This window comes from Oryza glaberrima, chromosome 3 (assembly GCF_000147395.1).
Source record: "Oryza glaberrima chromosome 3, OglaRS2, whole genome shotgun sequence".
Taxonomy (NCBI): Eukaryota; Viridiplantae; Streptophyta; class Magnoliopsida; order Poales; family Poaceae; genus Oryza; species Oryza glaberrima.
In genome coordinates, this window is record NC_068328.1 from 11,501,346 (window position 1) to 11,516,501 (window position 15,156).

The window sequence follows — 15,156 nt, forward strand, 5'->3', positions numbered from 1 at the left end:
GCTGATAGTTTCCCATCCCTTCTGGTTACTGTGATGCCAACTTGTTGTGGCCCAAACTGGAGCGCCGCAAAATCTTCCAATCAAGCCGACATGCAAATACTCCATGCAATAAGCTAGGCATGGACACCCTATAACAAGGTAGGTATGGTGATCAACTTGATGATCGCTCGATTTGTCTTGACTTTGCCTATAAGTAAACGCTGCAACCTGCCTTGTCGTTTTGGGCGTGCACATCGACGGATACCTGATGACCATGATGCCTCTCACTCATCAAGTCTCTATCGTCCGTTGCACCGCGAGAGAGAACAGCGTTACTACTAGTTGTTACTACGTGCGGTAGATCAAGGGTGGGCCGCAGGCCCAGATACGCGAGGGGGTAAAAAGGGCGTTTGACAGAGAGCGAGAGGTGGTGGGCCCCAAGGTAAGGGCCCACAGTAGCAGGCCTCGTCACGCCCATGTGGGCGACGCAGGCTGTGCGCCCCCAGGCTTTTATCGAGTCCAACGGCGACAGTACGTGGCTTTGGCCCGTTCGCAGGCCAACCTGTCTGCGTGACTGTGTCTCTGTGCTACGGAGAGTGTACGGAATGGTTGCAGCAGCAGCCACGATGTAGCGCTATTCCTCTTGTCGTAGACCTGCTAAACTAGCCGTGCTAGTACTTTGCTACTCCTACGTAGCTGTAGAGTGTAGGAGTACAGTTTCTCTTTTCCTTGTTTGAGAAAACGCTGTACTAGCTTCGTGAGCAAAAGGGCGCACAAGTCACAACAGTGCATGCTCTTGATTTCTAAAGCAATGAAATAGAACTGCACGGTTGTTTTCGTTACTAGTAGTAGGCTCACACAATCTCTCGCATGCACATGTAATCCAAGGTTTGGTGCAATCGGTAACGACGTCACCTATACGGAGTCAAACCTGAAACCCCAAAGGACCAACACTTGAACAGAGACGCACCGCCCGGCAACAATAACCTACCGACCTACGGAATCATGGACGCCGGCCGGCCACCCCACCAGTCCACCACACCCCACCCCCTTGTTCATCCATCAGGCAATGCATGCCGCCTACAGCGGACGCCGGGCCGGACGCGCGCACTGTGCAGCTTTTGTTACGTCCTTCCCTTCCCCCTTTGTTTTGTTGTGGCTGTGCGCGCGCCGCGCCCAGCGGATGCATGTGCGCCCCCGCCACCGCGCCCCGTTAGGGCCCCGTAGATTGCCTCCGCGGCAGCGGAACGCTGCAATGCGCGCCCCCTGCGCCTGCGGATGTGCGCTGCCTGCGCGGCTGCGCCCCCGCTTGCCTCTCTGTTCATGTTCAGTCCGTCAAGCCGACGCGCCGCCGGAGGCTGGGAGGCTGAGAGCGTGAGTTTTCTGTGGTGCGCGCGGGTGTGGCGTGAAAGTACAACGCAGACGCAGCCGTCTCGCAAAGTCGTAGTCGGAACTCGGAACCGATCGGGCTAACGCTACGTCCGGGCGGCTACACATGCATGAGATACATTAGACATTGTGTTAGGGTAAGATCATTGTTTAAGATGTAGTGCAACCTTAAGAGTGAGCTCATAAATAATAAACTATTATGGATTATTTTATAAGTACAATCATTATTTTAAGGCTATCTTTTTCATACATTGTGGGTGTCCTTAAGACACATAGTACAATATGTACTGCTACCCCGTCCCAAAATAAATGCAGCCGTGGATATCCGTGTCCAACGATTGACCATCCGTCTTATTTAAAAAATTTGTGAAAATATTTAGTTACTCATAAAGTACTATTTATTTTTTATCATCTAATAGCAATAAAAATACTAATCATAAAAAAATTTCAAATAAAACAAACGGTTAAACGTTGAACGTGAATAGTACAAAACTATTTATCTTGGGACGGAGTGAGTACTACATATCTCGACGAGGGGTCCACCGGTTGGGGTTGTTTGGCGAGCGCTATCGCTATCATAGCAATTTGATCAACTTCAATTTCGGTGTGGGGATGAATAATGACGTGTGTGTAGGGCTCTTTAGAATGGAGGAAATTTGTAGAAAATTAGAGATATCTAGTGCGAAGGAACAAAACTTTCTATAAGAGGTCTCATTAGATTCGTAGGATAGAAGAAACTTTAGTATGATTTTCAAATCCTACAAGAATAAAATAAATACAGGATAATATAATAGGAGCGCAATAGGAAAAACAAAGGAAAGTTTACAAACAGGTCGCACCTCTTGGTTGGTATACAAATTTTTCTTCCTTTTTATGAATTAGAGGGACATGTAGGAAAAAATCAACAACAATCTAAATCCTATGAAAATTTTTTACCCATCCTATGAATTAAAGGAGCTCTTACACTGCTGGAGAAAGTGTCTTCACTCACGGTTAGTAACCCCCTTAGTCCCGTTTATGCAACCGGGACCTTAAATCCGGGATTAAAGATGGGTATCTTTAGTTCCGGTTCGTGTTACGAACCACGACTAAGGATCGGAACGCCACGTGGCCAAAGTTCTTCTCATCTTCAGTTTTTTTACTACTTATATTGATTTCAAACTGATCTCTACAACAAAATCATTCCCATTCACAAAACATCACAAAATCATCTACAAATTCACAGATCGAATGAAAATACTCAAATTGACATCACAAATTCATAGATCTACAGTATGAACAAATTCACGACAGGCCGCTGACCGGCGCTGGCACGCTGCCCTTGGCGTGGGCCTCGGCCGCCACCGCCTGGCGCCACGCTGGCCTCGGCCGCCCGTCCTTGCCGCTGAGGATGTTGGAAAAAAAGAGAGGATGAGGATGAGAGAGAGAGAGAGGAAATGCAGATACAGATATGAGGAGGAGTTTGTGGGGGGAGGAGATGAGAATAAGTGCTAGAAATTATATACGGAGCATGTATCTTTACTCCCGGTTGTTGTTATCAACCGGGAGTAAAGATAGTGGGATGTCTGACCTATTTTGAACCGGGACTAAAGATCGTAAAATTAAACCGGGACTAAATATATTTTTTAGTCCCGGTTCCTACTTGAACCGGGACTAATATGGATTTTGCTTGACCCATCGAAGATCAGTTTTTCAGTAGTGGTAGATGGTGAAATTGTTCAGAGTTATATTACAGGATAGTAAAAAATCTTCCAAATTTTAGAGGAATTCTAATATGTGATCTCACCTCGTGTTAACAGAATTTATTTGAGAAGCCCAAGCACTTTCTGTGTATCTCTTCTTTCTATCTAGTAAATCAATTATATAAATATTAAATTTCATGTGTTTTTCCTGTAATTATTATGTAGAATTATTGTGGTTTTAGTTCCTGATGTATTCATCAAGTCACGACACTTAATACTTTGTTTTTGTTATTTCTATATTTTTCGATTCATGCGTTCCAAAGAAATCATAAGTTGTGTGAGGTATTCGCGAGGCAGGATTTTGAGCGAAATGAAAGGAAAACGATAGGGGAGGATAGTGTCCACTAATCTTTTAGGAAATGTACCGCACGGTTTACACAAAGGTTTGAAATGTGAATTTTAAAGTTTGAATATTTGTTTTGTAGCGACTCTCGCTTGGTTGAACATTTCTTATATATAGGTGACTTGTACTTCTAGTATTACATGATTATAATGAGAGAGAGGTGAACATATAAATGGTTAACTCAAGATTTTTTTTTTATTTTCTTTTTTTTCACTATCCCTCAAGTCCTTTATGGGATGAAGGGAATACTCCTTCTGTTCCAAAATAATACAAGCTAGGATACGATGAGACCCATCATAATACAACGAATCTGCACATAACTTTATCCATATTAGAATCATATCACATCCTAGATTAGCTAGATTCGTTACACTATGATGGATCTCATATCATTCTAGATTGAATTATTTTAAGACGGAGAAAGTATATACTTCATGTCTACGTGGATTTCAGTGCCCTTACAATATTTCAATGAAGTATAGAAAATGCGGTAGTGCGAATATAGCGTGTTTCGATTATGTGCTTACTAAAAAAACAAATGACCTCGGCGCCAACCAAATTCAACAGATCCAAAAGCAGTACCCTCCGGTCAGTCACTCAGTAAACGAAATAGGCCTGCTTCCTGAAGACCAAACTGCCAAAGTCGGCCGAAACTTGCCCATAAGTTTGACCTGTTTCCACCGACTTGTGTGAGCCGTAGTGTTCTGACACGGTCCAAAAGTTACCAAACATGATTAAATTGTCAATTTCCTTATCCACAACAAATTAAGCAGAGAGAACATTATTAAAAAAATTAATCAGAGAGAAAAATGTTTGGAAAACTTGCTGCTCGTACCCAAACAGCCCGGTGAATTTATCCACCAACCTGGCCTCTGGAGTAGCCTCGCCGCTTCCGAGGCAGGATTCCAGAACCGGACGTGGGTGACCGTGCGCTGCGTGTTTGTTTCCGCGCAGCCACGGCGGACGCGCCGGATTCCCTTCCCCTCCCCTGCACGGTGATGGTTCCTTTTATATTTTCCTCGAGCCGCGGCCGGTTTCTTCGTGCGCCTCCTGCCTCCCCCTCCTTGTGTTGTTTTAGTTTTGCACACGACACGGAACGGAAGAACAAAGATGCCACTGCTGCTCGTGCTCCTGTGTACTTCCCTCCGTCCCATTAAAAAACCAATCTAGTGCTAAATATGACATATTCTAAAACTACGAATTTAGATATACATGTGTTCAGATTTATAGGACTATCCGGTTCTAGATTTTTTTTTATGAGATGGAGGGATTAGTGTGTAGTACTCTGCCTCGTGTGGCTCCCGCGTGTGTTCTCGTTGATACGCTCTAATCGCATTGCTTGCGTTGGGTTCACCAGGGTTTCCTTACCATCGGTGTGGGTTTACCGCACACTGCATGGTTACCCGCAGTAATTGTATAATATTTTTTAAAAATTTAAATTACTTTTAAAATTTATTTCAGTTTAATGAGCTTACCATGGTTTATCGTAACCGGCAGTAAACACGATAACCACACGGTTATCGTCAGTTTTGTAAACCATGGGGTTGACACCCCTAACAAGCCTCACACGAACATTTTCATGTCCCGCGAGATAGTCAAGGATCATAATGGATGTGCGCGTGCGTCGCAAGCAGGTAGTATTGTGTATCACAGCTCGCTTCAAGTTTTTTTCAAAAAAAAGAAACATAATACTAATAATACTAATAAGAAGACATGTCAACATATATTTATGAAGTCATCATGGGTGTGGCGAGATGTTGACTAATACTAGAAGAACAAATAGTCATATATGTGAGTAATAATGTCATGTCCAGAACTTGAATCCACTAAGCTGATTTTATCATAAGTAACCTAACCAATCGAGCTATACTCACTTCATCAGCTAGCTTCAAGTTAACGCTCCCTCCTTTCCATGATAACTATTACTATTTTTACCTCACTCATCGTCCCAAAAAACTTTGAAGGCAATGCATTGCGATTCGATAAAATTAGGTGAAATATGTTAACACTTGAAAAAAATCAAGGACACATATATTTAATTTAGGCTTGATAGAGTTAAGGATAAAATCAAGGAGTAATTTGATAAAGCAAAGGATGTTTTAGTCTTTTAAACTTTGTAGGCTCCGTTCGACTAAGTTGTTTGAAAAAAAGTTGAACGGCATGCAAAACGAAGCAAACCATTAGGGCTAGTACCCCATATTACTAATTATTAAAACTTGGAAAATGATTCATTTGTTTTTTTTAAGAAACTTCAATGTATATATATATATTTTAAAAAAATATATCATTTAGTAGTTCGGGAAATGTGCTAACAAAAAATGATAAAGTTGCTTACCCCTACAGCCAAATCAAATGGAGCGTAAAAATGAAGTTATTTTTGGAACAGAGCTAGTATCTCCGCTTAATAATAATAATAATAATAATAATAATAATAATAATAATAATAATAATAATAATAATAATAATAATGTTGACTTTTCACCTATACAAGCGATTATTGTTTATAGTCAGTTTAGAAGAGGTAGCAGCACTTACCAATACGTCTATAAGAAAATGTCTAGTAAAAACCCGTAAAAACTATACATAAAAGTTCTCTAAATTTATGAAAAAAATTACATATAAGCATAAAATATATTCATACCAAATTACAAATCTGAACTCAACTTCATTTGAGAGGAAAAAAGAGACAAAGATTCAGGTGAATAGCGTTTAATTACTATTCACCCGAAATTTATCATTTTTTACTCGCAAATAAAGTTGGTTTTCAACTTAACATTTAGTGAGTAAGTATTTCACTTTTATAACTATCTCTAGAAATTTTCATAAATTTATAAAACATTTAGCTCTGGCTTTCATGAATTTTCACTTATTTGATTTTCACTATATATTGTCGACGTTTGAGGTTACGACTATGGTATTTGCATGGTATGGAGATCGTTGGTACCAGGGTATATGCGAGATTGTGGTAAAAGAGATGGAGACAAGGATTTTTATACAAGTTCGGGCCCCTTATCTGACAGGTAATAGCTCTACTCCTATTGGCTGAAGCCGGTGTTACTCTTTATTCTTTTGAATGACCCAAGTACAATATTTGGGATAACCTATCTAACCGTCGTTGACGTGGCGGCATGAACACCAACACGTAGTCGACGACAGGGTAGTCTTACTACTCGAATATGAGCTCATCGAGATCAGAAATAGCCCTAGATCCCTGTTATCGGCCTCCGCAAGCACCTGATTGGGTTTGTCTAGGCTAATATCTAATGTCGATGTCTAACTTGTCTCGGTTTGTGTGTCGATCTGTGTCTTCTGTCCCTCTCCTCCTAGGGGGGCTTGTATTTATACCCATAAATGTCTCCTTATCAAAGTAAAACTAGGGAAACCAATATGGATACAATCCGAGTAGTCCTTGTCGTTTCCATATAGAACTCTACTTGTCCTACCTTATCCGAAACTCTTTCTATATACGAGGTATGATTCTGTATAAGACTTGGCATATGGTAGGCCTCATCGAGCTTAATTGATTACTATTGGGTATGCGGTATCCATAACCATGACAGATATGTCCCCTACTTCTATAGTAAAGTTGTGGGGCTTTGTTGTCCCTTGATTTGTGAGGGAAACAACATTTGCTACACTCGGACACGCAAGGTAGAGTCATTGTCGTCAAATTTTATAAGGATGTCCCGGTGCTTTGGAGCTCCGTTCCTCCTCTACGAGAAAAAAAGACAGTTCTTCCAGAATTGGAGAATGGAGAGACGGAGTTGTGGGGAGGTGTCGATGGGCAAAGTATATGATGGTTACGATGGTACACCAATAGCGGACGCTGGATTGTGCCACACCGTTGGTAACACTCAAAAGCACAATGTTCTTGACATAGGGTTCTCAAACTTGGAGCTCTTGGTTAAAAAAAATATTCTGAGATCATTCTAAACTTACATTTAGTCCTTATGGAGAGTGTATTACATATACATGTTCCCGTGATAGGGATTAGGCCCTTTACAGCGCGCCGCTTTGGCTCGCCACGTTGGAGCCGTGGCTCTAACTCAACCATGTCTCGTCGTGTCTCCATGGAGACTCCCGATGCCTTACGGAGGGCATCGGTGTCCCAATAGGACTAAGGCAACTCGTGCTCAGGGCACTGCTCTAGTGAGCCACGTCGAGCATACATGTGCCCACATGAGGATGTTCTACCTACTCAAGTGTAGCTTTGAGAAATATTGTAAACTTGTTCTAGATCTGCTTTTGATTTGCGCTAGAGAAAAAAAGGAGAGGCGGCGGTTGGAGGGATTGTTGATAGAGAGGGGAGAGGAGAGTGGTGGACGGGGGATGGGAGGGGGCGACGCTAATGGGAAGGTGATCGCTGATCACCCCCCATCTCCCCCTAACACGCTACTCTCCCCCTTCCTCCTCCCCTTCTTCTCTTCCTACTACACCATAAATTTTAAAAAAATAAAAAAACAAAGTTAGAAAAAAGTTTATGTATAGAAATACTATATATATATATATATATATATATATATATATATATATAAATAATTTGAATTCAAATTCAAATTTGAATCGGGTATATAATTTTTTGACTTATAAACTTTGGGTCTATAAATTTGAGGTGTATAAACTTTAATGTATAGAAAATACTATATATAAAAAATATTTGAATTCAAACTCAAATCTGAATTGGGTATATAAACTTTTGACTTATAAACTTGAGGTGTATAAACTTTAGATGTATAGAAAATACTATATATAAAAAATATTTGAATTCAAATTCAAATTTGAATCGGATATATAAACTTTTGACTTATAAACTTTGGGTCTCTAAACTTTAGATGTGTAAACTTGAGGTTTACAAAATTAGATGCATAAATTTACTAAAATAGGAAAGTAATGCGGTGCCAAAAAAAAGAAAACCACGTGGAGGAGGGCTGATTGCTCGGGGCGATCGATTGCCCATTAGGAATCTCGGTAAATTGGCGGCATGTAAAATAAGATAAACCATTAGTATATAATTAATCAAGTGTTAATTATTATAAACTTTAAAATATATTAATATGATTTTTTAATAAACTTCCATGTATAATTTTTTCCATAGAACATATCCCTTTGCATTTTGGGAAGTGTACTAATGGAACATGATGAAGTTGTCGTTTGAAGTTGCTCAAACGAACTCACCTAGGCTCCTTGGAAAGTAGGTTAAAAAACTTAATAATAGAAGAAACACATGATTTTGATTGAGATGGACGTGTAAAATAGAAAATTGAAAAAAAAGAATAACCATTTGTTTAGACCACAGAAAAACACATAATTTGATGAGAGGGAAAGACTCAAAGAAACTTTCTATTGAATTTCGGACATTACATAAGATTCATTTCCAATTACTTGTTTGGAATGGATATTTATGAAAAATTCCTATACGAAGGAATTAAAGGAGGCCTTCTACTTATACCCTAATAAGCCATGAAAAATGAAGTGACAAAAAATAATTCATGAGTAAATATTATTATTTTTTATTTAACCGCCAATTTTGAAAATATATTACGGTAAATAAATTCTCAAAATCAATTCAAAATTTAAGTTTTAAAATTAAAATTTTGTCTGTGCACAGTCTAAAAATCTGATTACGAGGCTTACTCTTAAGAGTCTAAAAACCAAGGGCGAGTGACCAAAATGATGGAAAATCATCTAAATTAATTCTGAAATTTAAATTTGGCTGGCTTAACTCATGCGTTTAACGTCTCGTGAGAATAATCTGATTGCCACAAGCATTATGCCGAAGATGTGTGACTGATGCAATGAGAATTATACCCCTAAATTGGTTCTAGATTAAGTTTAATATTTAAAATTTACTGTGAGCAGTGCTAGTCATTACTAAATCTTAACTCACTTTGCTCCATTTCTCGCATCAAATTGGTTGATTAAAGTTGGAACTAAACGAACGCAACAATTTTCTCGATTGTTTGTAGGAGTAAGACTTTTCTTGTATACCACGTTTATCTAAACCGGCAAAAGTTAAATAAAGTTGAAATGTATTCCAAGATAGCCGTCAATGGGGTGAAAACAGTCACGGGAATTTCCGAGTGTCTGATGCTCGTTTTTTATTTTTACCGAACATATCAAAATGGTTACCAACAAGAAAATGAAAATGAAAATGGAACGGTAAAAAAAAGGAAATGGAAACATAAACTATTTCATAGTTATACTCATCGTTTCTGAATTTATACCGTATTCTTACTAAAATTACCTTTTTACATTATGGATTTATGGTATTTCTAAACCTATCCATTTCTTTATTTGACCATAGTTTAGAAGCCCTTCAACTAATCAACCAAATCCTAAGTTGAGTGCTTAGTTGAAAGCTAGGGATACAATTTGTAATTTATATAGAACAACCTTGAACTTATTTCGTTATATAATCATATAGTTATGTAAAGCTAAATGTTTGACTTTTACATTTCAGGGCTCCTTGGAACACAGGATTTCGAAAATGCAGGAATAGAATATCACACACTTCATATTCCCGCATGGTTTCAAAATATAGGAATTTTAGACTTTACTCATCTGAATGGCTTTGTAGGAAACAAAACAAAGGAATTTTGATGGAAATAATTTTGTGGAAGAGAGAAACTAGAGAGAAAGGGAGAAGTTCGTAGGACTTCTCAAAGGAAAATGAAAACATGATGTAGGAGGTCATGTTTGTTTTCATTTGGGATAGGGGCATAGAAAGCAAATCCATATTTTCAATCATATTCCTTTATTCCAAAGGAGCAAAGGAGCTAAGAGATTGTTCGGTTTACATGATTTCTAAGGGTGTGGCTAATGGGCGGCCCTGTACACACCTCTCCTCCCTTCCTCCTTCTCTTCTTCTCTTCATACTACACTATAAACTTAAAAAAAACAAAAAAACAAAGTTGGAAAAATTTATGTATAGAAATACTATATATAAAAAATATTTGAATTCAAATTCAAATTTGAAACGGGTATGTAAACTTTTGACTTATAAACTTTGGGTCTATAAACTAATATTTGAATTCAAATTCAAATTTGAATCGGGTATGTAAACTTTTGATTTATAAACTTTCAGTCTATAAACTTTAGGTGTATAAACTTTAGATGTATAAAAATACTATATATAAAAAATATTTGAATTCAAATTCAAATTTGAATCGGGTATATAAACTTTTGACTTATAAACTTTGGGTCTATAAACTTTAAGTGTATAAACTTTAGATGTATATAAATACTATATATAAAAAAAATATTTGAATTCAAATTCAAATTTGAATCGGATATATAAACTTTTGACTTGTAAACTTTGGGTCTTTAAACTTTAGATGTGTAAACTTGAGGTGTACAAACTTTACTTGCATAAATTTACTAAAATAGAAAAATAATGCGGTGCCAAAAAAGAAAACCACGTGGAGGAGAGGGGGAGACCAGATCCGATCGCCCCTGGCGATCAATCGCCCATCAGGAGTTTCGGATTTCTAACCATAGAAATAGGAAAACGAAACATACAAATTTTATAGGAATGCATGTGTAAAATAGAGAATAGAAAAGGTATAGAATTGATCCTTTAAATGGATGATAGAAAAAAAAACAAAATGCTTAGTATTAAATTAACATGGCCAAGATTTGAATGCTTTAATCTATACAACTGGAGAGCAAAAACATAGACCAATGAGTGCTTTGCCTCATCCTACGCTTGGAAATAGATAAAAGAGCTCTAATAGCAAATTCTTCAGGAATCATAGTCAAAAGAAATTTTCCTATCATTTTCCTTTGCTCAAATCGTACGAACCGAATGGATGAATAGTGATAGTTCCTACAAGAATCATGTTGCTACATTTTCCCTTCTTATTTCCTCCAAACTGAATGAGTCTAAGGACCTATTCGTTTTGAAGAAAATTTAAAGGATTTGGATTCCTAAGGATTAAATTCTATGAATGCCATTCGGTTTAATAGGAAAAAAAAATCCTAAAGATTGAAATCCTTCAAACTTCCTTTGAAATTCCTTCAATCCAAATGAGCCTTAATGTCCTTTTGATATTTATGATCGGTTTACGATTGTTACCGATATATTTCCGTGCATAGTCCATCTCCAATTTTCGATACTTTTTATTTTCAACTTCACCATTTCGATTCTGGTTTTAAGAAAATTATGGTTATGAAAATAGTTGAGATGTTTTTCGACCGTTTTCATGCCTAGCTGCCAAAATCGTCTAGCTACCAAAATCGTTCGAACCGGAGGGAAGTACTTTCTCCATCCTAAAAAGAATTCAATTCTAGAGATAAATCTGCATACACTTTAGGACCGAGGGAGTACAGGTTTACAGTTAAAAATACATTTTTTAAAGGCGATGGGAGTATATTATATCAGCATTGCAGGATGAATCCTCCACCTCCAAAAGAAAACAGGAAGACACTATCTGCTGATAGTGATGGCAGATATATACATAGGAAGTAGGCTACTCAAATCGTCGTGCCCCCTTGAAGCGAGATCACTTCTTGTCTTACGTGATTGATCTTCAAGGACATGCATACCCACACTTGACACAACACTTACAATCACAGTGCATAAAGGGGAATAATTATCTAAGCTTATGATCGAAGCTAGAACTGTATTGGAGACCCAATTGAACTCCAGCGATATCACAGCCGATAATAATCATTAATTTAGTTCTTTTTGTTATATTCTATTTTTCAGCCTTAGTTTTGAAACTGCTAACAATATACTGCACTAAGTATAAACGTTTTTTTGTCTATAAAATAGTTTTAATGCCTCATCCATTTTTCTACGAAACCGTAAATAGTGGTTGACAAATAGTCAAGAGCGTTGTTACTACCTCTGCTCTTTAATATAAGAAATTCTACTCATGTTTCCTTGTCCCCATAATATAATTAGGTTTCCTTTGAAGCAAAGGAATTATAGAGGAGTTCCTTAGAGGAATTTTCTAGGATTTAAATTATATAGGAATTTTTCATATTTGATCTTTTGAAACAAAGGATTGCAGTTCTTTAAATCCTATGAAATTATTAAGAGCAAGTTTAATAGTATAGCCCACTACTAGCTCCAAATCGTCTATAGCCAATGTAATAGCTAATTCATATAATAGTTGCTTACTATACTATTAATACTTGGTCCCACATGTCATACACACATTACGTCTTGGAGTCCGTGCTGCAGCTAGCTACAGACCTATAGCCCGCTGCTCTTCTCTCTCTTCCTTTATCTCTTTAAAATATGTTTATAGCTGGCTTATAGTTTGCTATTGTACCTGCTATTGTACATGCTTTAAGGATTGACTCATGCATATAGATTTTGGAGAAAAGTTAGCACCAACCTTTTTGAAAATTTTCTATGAGTCTATCTCTCTCATTCAATCCCTGCATTTTTTCTATGGTCTATTCAAATGATCATTCATGTGTTTCGCACTTATATTCTGGTGAAAATCCTATAATTTTTATTCCTCTCTTTTCTTAATCATACGATACAAAGGTTCCCTAAGGCCCCGTTCGACGTAATGGCGGATAAAGATTAAGTACAAGCAAGTAAAATGAGAAAGCCATTAGCACATTAATTAAGTTCTATAAAAATAATTATTATAAACTTGAAAATAAATTTATTTGATATTTTAGAGAAAATCTATATAAAAAGTTTTTTCACAAAATGTACCGTTTAGCGGTTTGAAAAGAGTGCTAACAAAACCAAGCTAGAATCTACTCCTTCCATTCACAAATGATAATCATATATAATTTTTTCAATGTTATTCAGAAATGATTGGCATATTCGGTACTTCCTATGTGTGACTTTTTCGTTTTTCTGTGCACTACTAAATTACCATTTGTATGCATTGTTCAATATTGTACTATTCAACCAAATGCAATTTTGGTGCATGCAAGCAATACCGTTGGTGTAAATTGCCCTTGATGCATGTGCGAGAGACAACAATCGGTGTTGTATGTTAATTGATGTCAATTTAAGAGACACGTGGGAGTGTATTGGTAAGAAAAGCTAAGAGCAAGTTTAATAGTATAGCCAATTACTAGCTTCAAATTATTTATAGTCAATTTAGTAGTAAATTCGTACAATAGTTATCTATAAATATATATTAAATTATTAATATCTGGTCCCACCTGTCATACTAACGTTGCGTCTTGGAGTTCGTGCTGTAGCTGGCTACAAATTTATAGCCCACTGCTTATCTCTATCTTTTTTTATCTTCTCGATATGTGTTTATAGCTGGCTTATAGTCTATTATTGTATCTGCTCTAATAACTTTCTCGTAGTATATTTACTCCCACAACAAACCTGATGCATGCACTATCCCCACCATTTTCTAGCAAATAGCAAATTAAGGTATTGCATGTTGGTTATAAATACTTGTGTGCATGAATACATGCATCAATGTCCATTTAATGAACAAATAACGAATAAACTTAGGGCCTGTTTAGATCAATTTGCTGTGGCAATTTTTTTTGGCAAAAGTTTTGGTGGCAAAAGATTTGGCATTGAAGTTTTGTTAGTTGGTGTTTAGATACATAGTAAAGTTTTGCCATTTTACTAGTAAAGATAGAGAGGGCACGGTCCCAACGTACTTTTTGGCAAAATTTGCTACTCTAGACTCCTAAATGACAAATGCTAAATTGCCAACTTTTGCTACTAGATTTTGATCCATTTTGACAAAAAGTGCTCAAAAACAGCAAAACTTTTACTATTTTGGAGGAACTAAACAGAGCCTTAATGAATAACCATAAATATGATGATTATTTAGAAATAACCTCTAAAATGTTATACGATGATCATTTTGAAACAGAGGGAGACTCCCGGTCTCCTTCGCGCAAGTGAAAATAAAAACTTTGGATGGAAATGGTTTAAATATGACATGGTGAAATGTAAGGACATATTAATGGTTGAAATATATATATAAAAATATGTACTACGTTCGAGTATTTTGTAGTGCACTCTAAAATATTTGCGACTGTTGGCTTCTTTCTCATTCTCTTCCGGAGCAGCGCTCACTTGCTTGTTCATTAATGCGCAATCTTTCCGTAGGTGGAACAAGTCAACTGAAAATAACTGCTAGTACAACGTGAGTAGTACACCTTAGAGGCTGTGTTTAGTTGATGGCAAAGTTTAGATTTTGGTTAAAATTAGAGATGATATGACTGAAAAGTTGTGAGTGTATGACAGGTTGATGTGATGGAAAAGGACTGAAGTTTGGATCCAAAGTTTGGATATAAACACAGCCTTACCTGTGAATGCTCCAAGCTTTACTTAGGCTGTGCGCGCTAGCGGATGTTCCCAACCAGAACAGATGTGCCAAAAACGGAGCGGTCTATTAGACCGTGATTAATTAAGTGTTAGCTAATTTCTTTTAAAAATGAATTAATTTAATTTTTTAAGCAACTTTCGTATGGAATTTTTTTTAAAAAAACGCACCGTTTAGTAGTTTAAAAAGCGTGCGTGTGAAAAATGGGAGGGATGTGTTGGGAAAAGGGGATGCCTAACAAACCCTCAAAAACGATATTTGATTATACTTTTACTATAATATATATACTTGATATTTAATTTGTTACTATTTAGTATAATATAGTTAATATTTAATTTGTTACGATAATTTTTCTAAAACACAGTTCAAACACATATACACACTTTTTATTTCCAATAGCACTTCTGAATTGGGCTGTGTACATCCATTG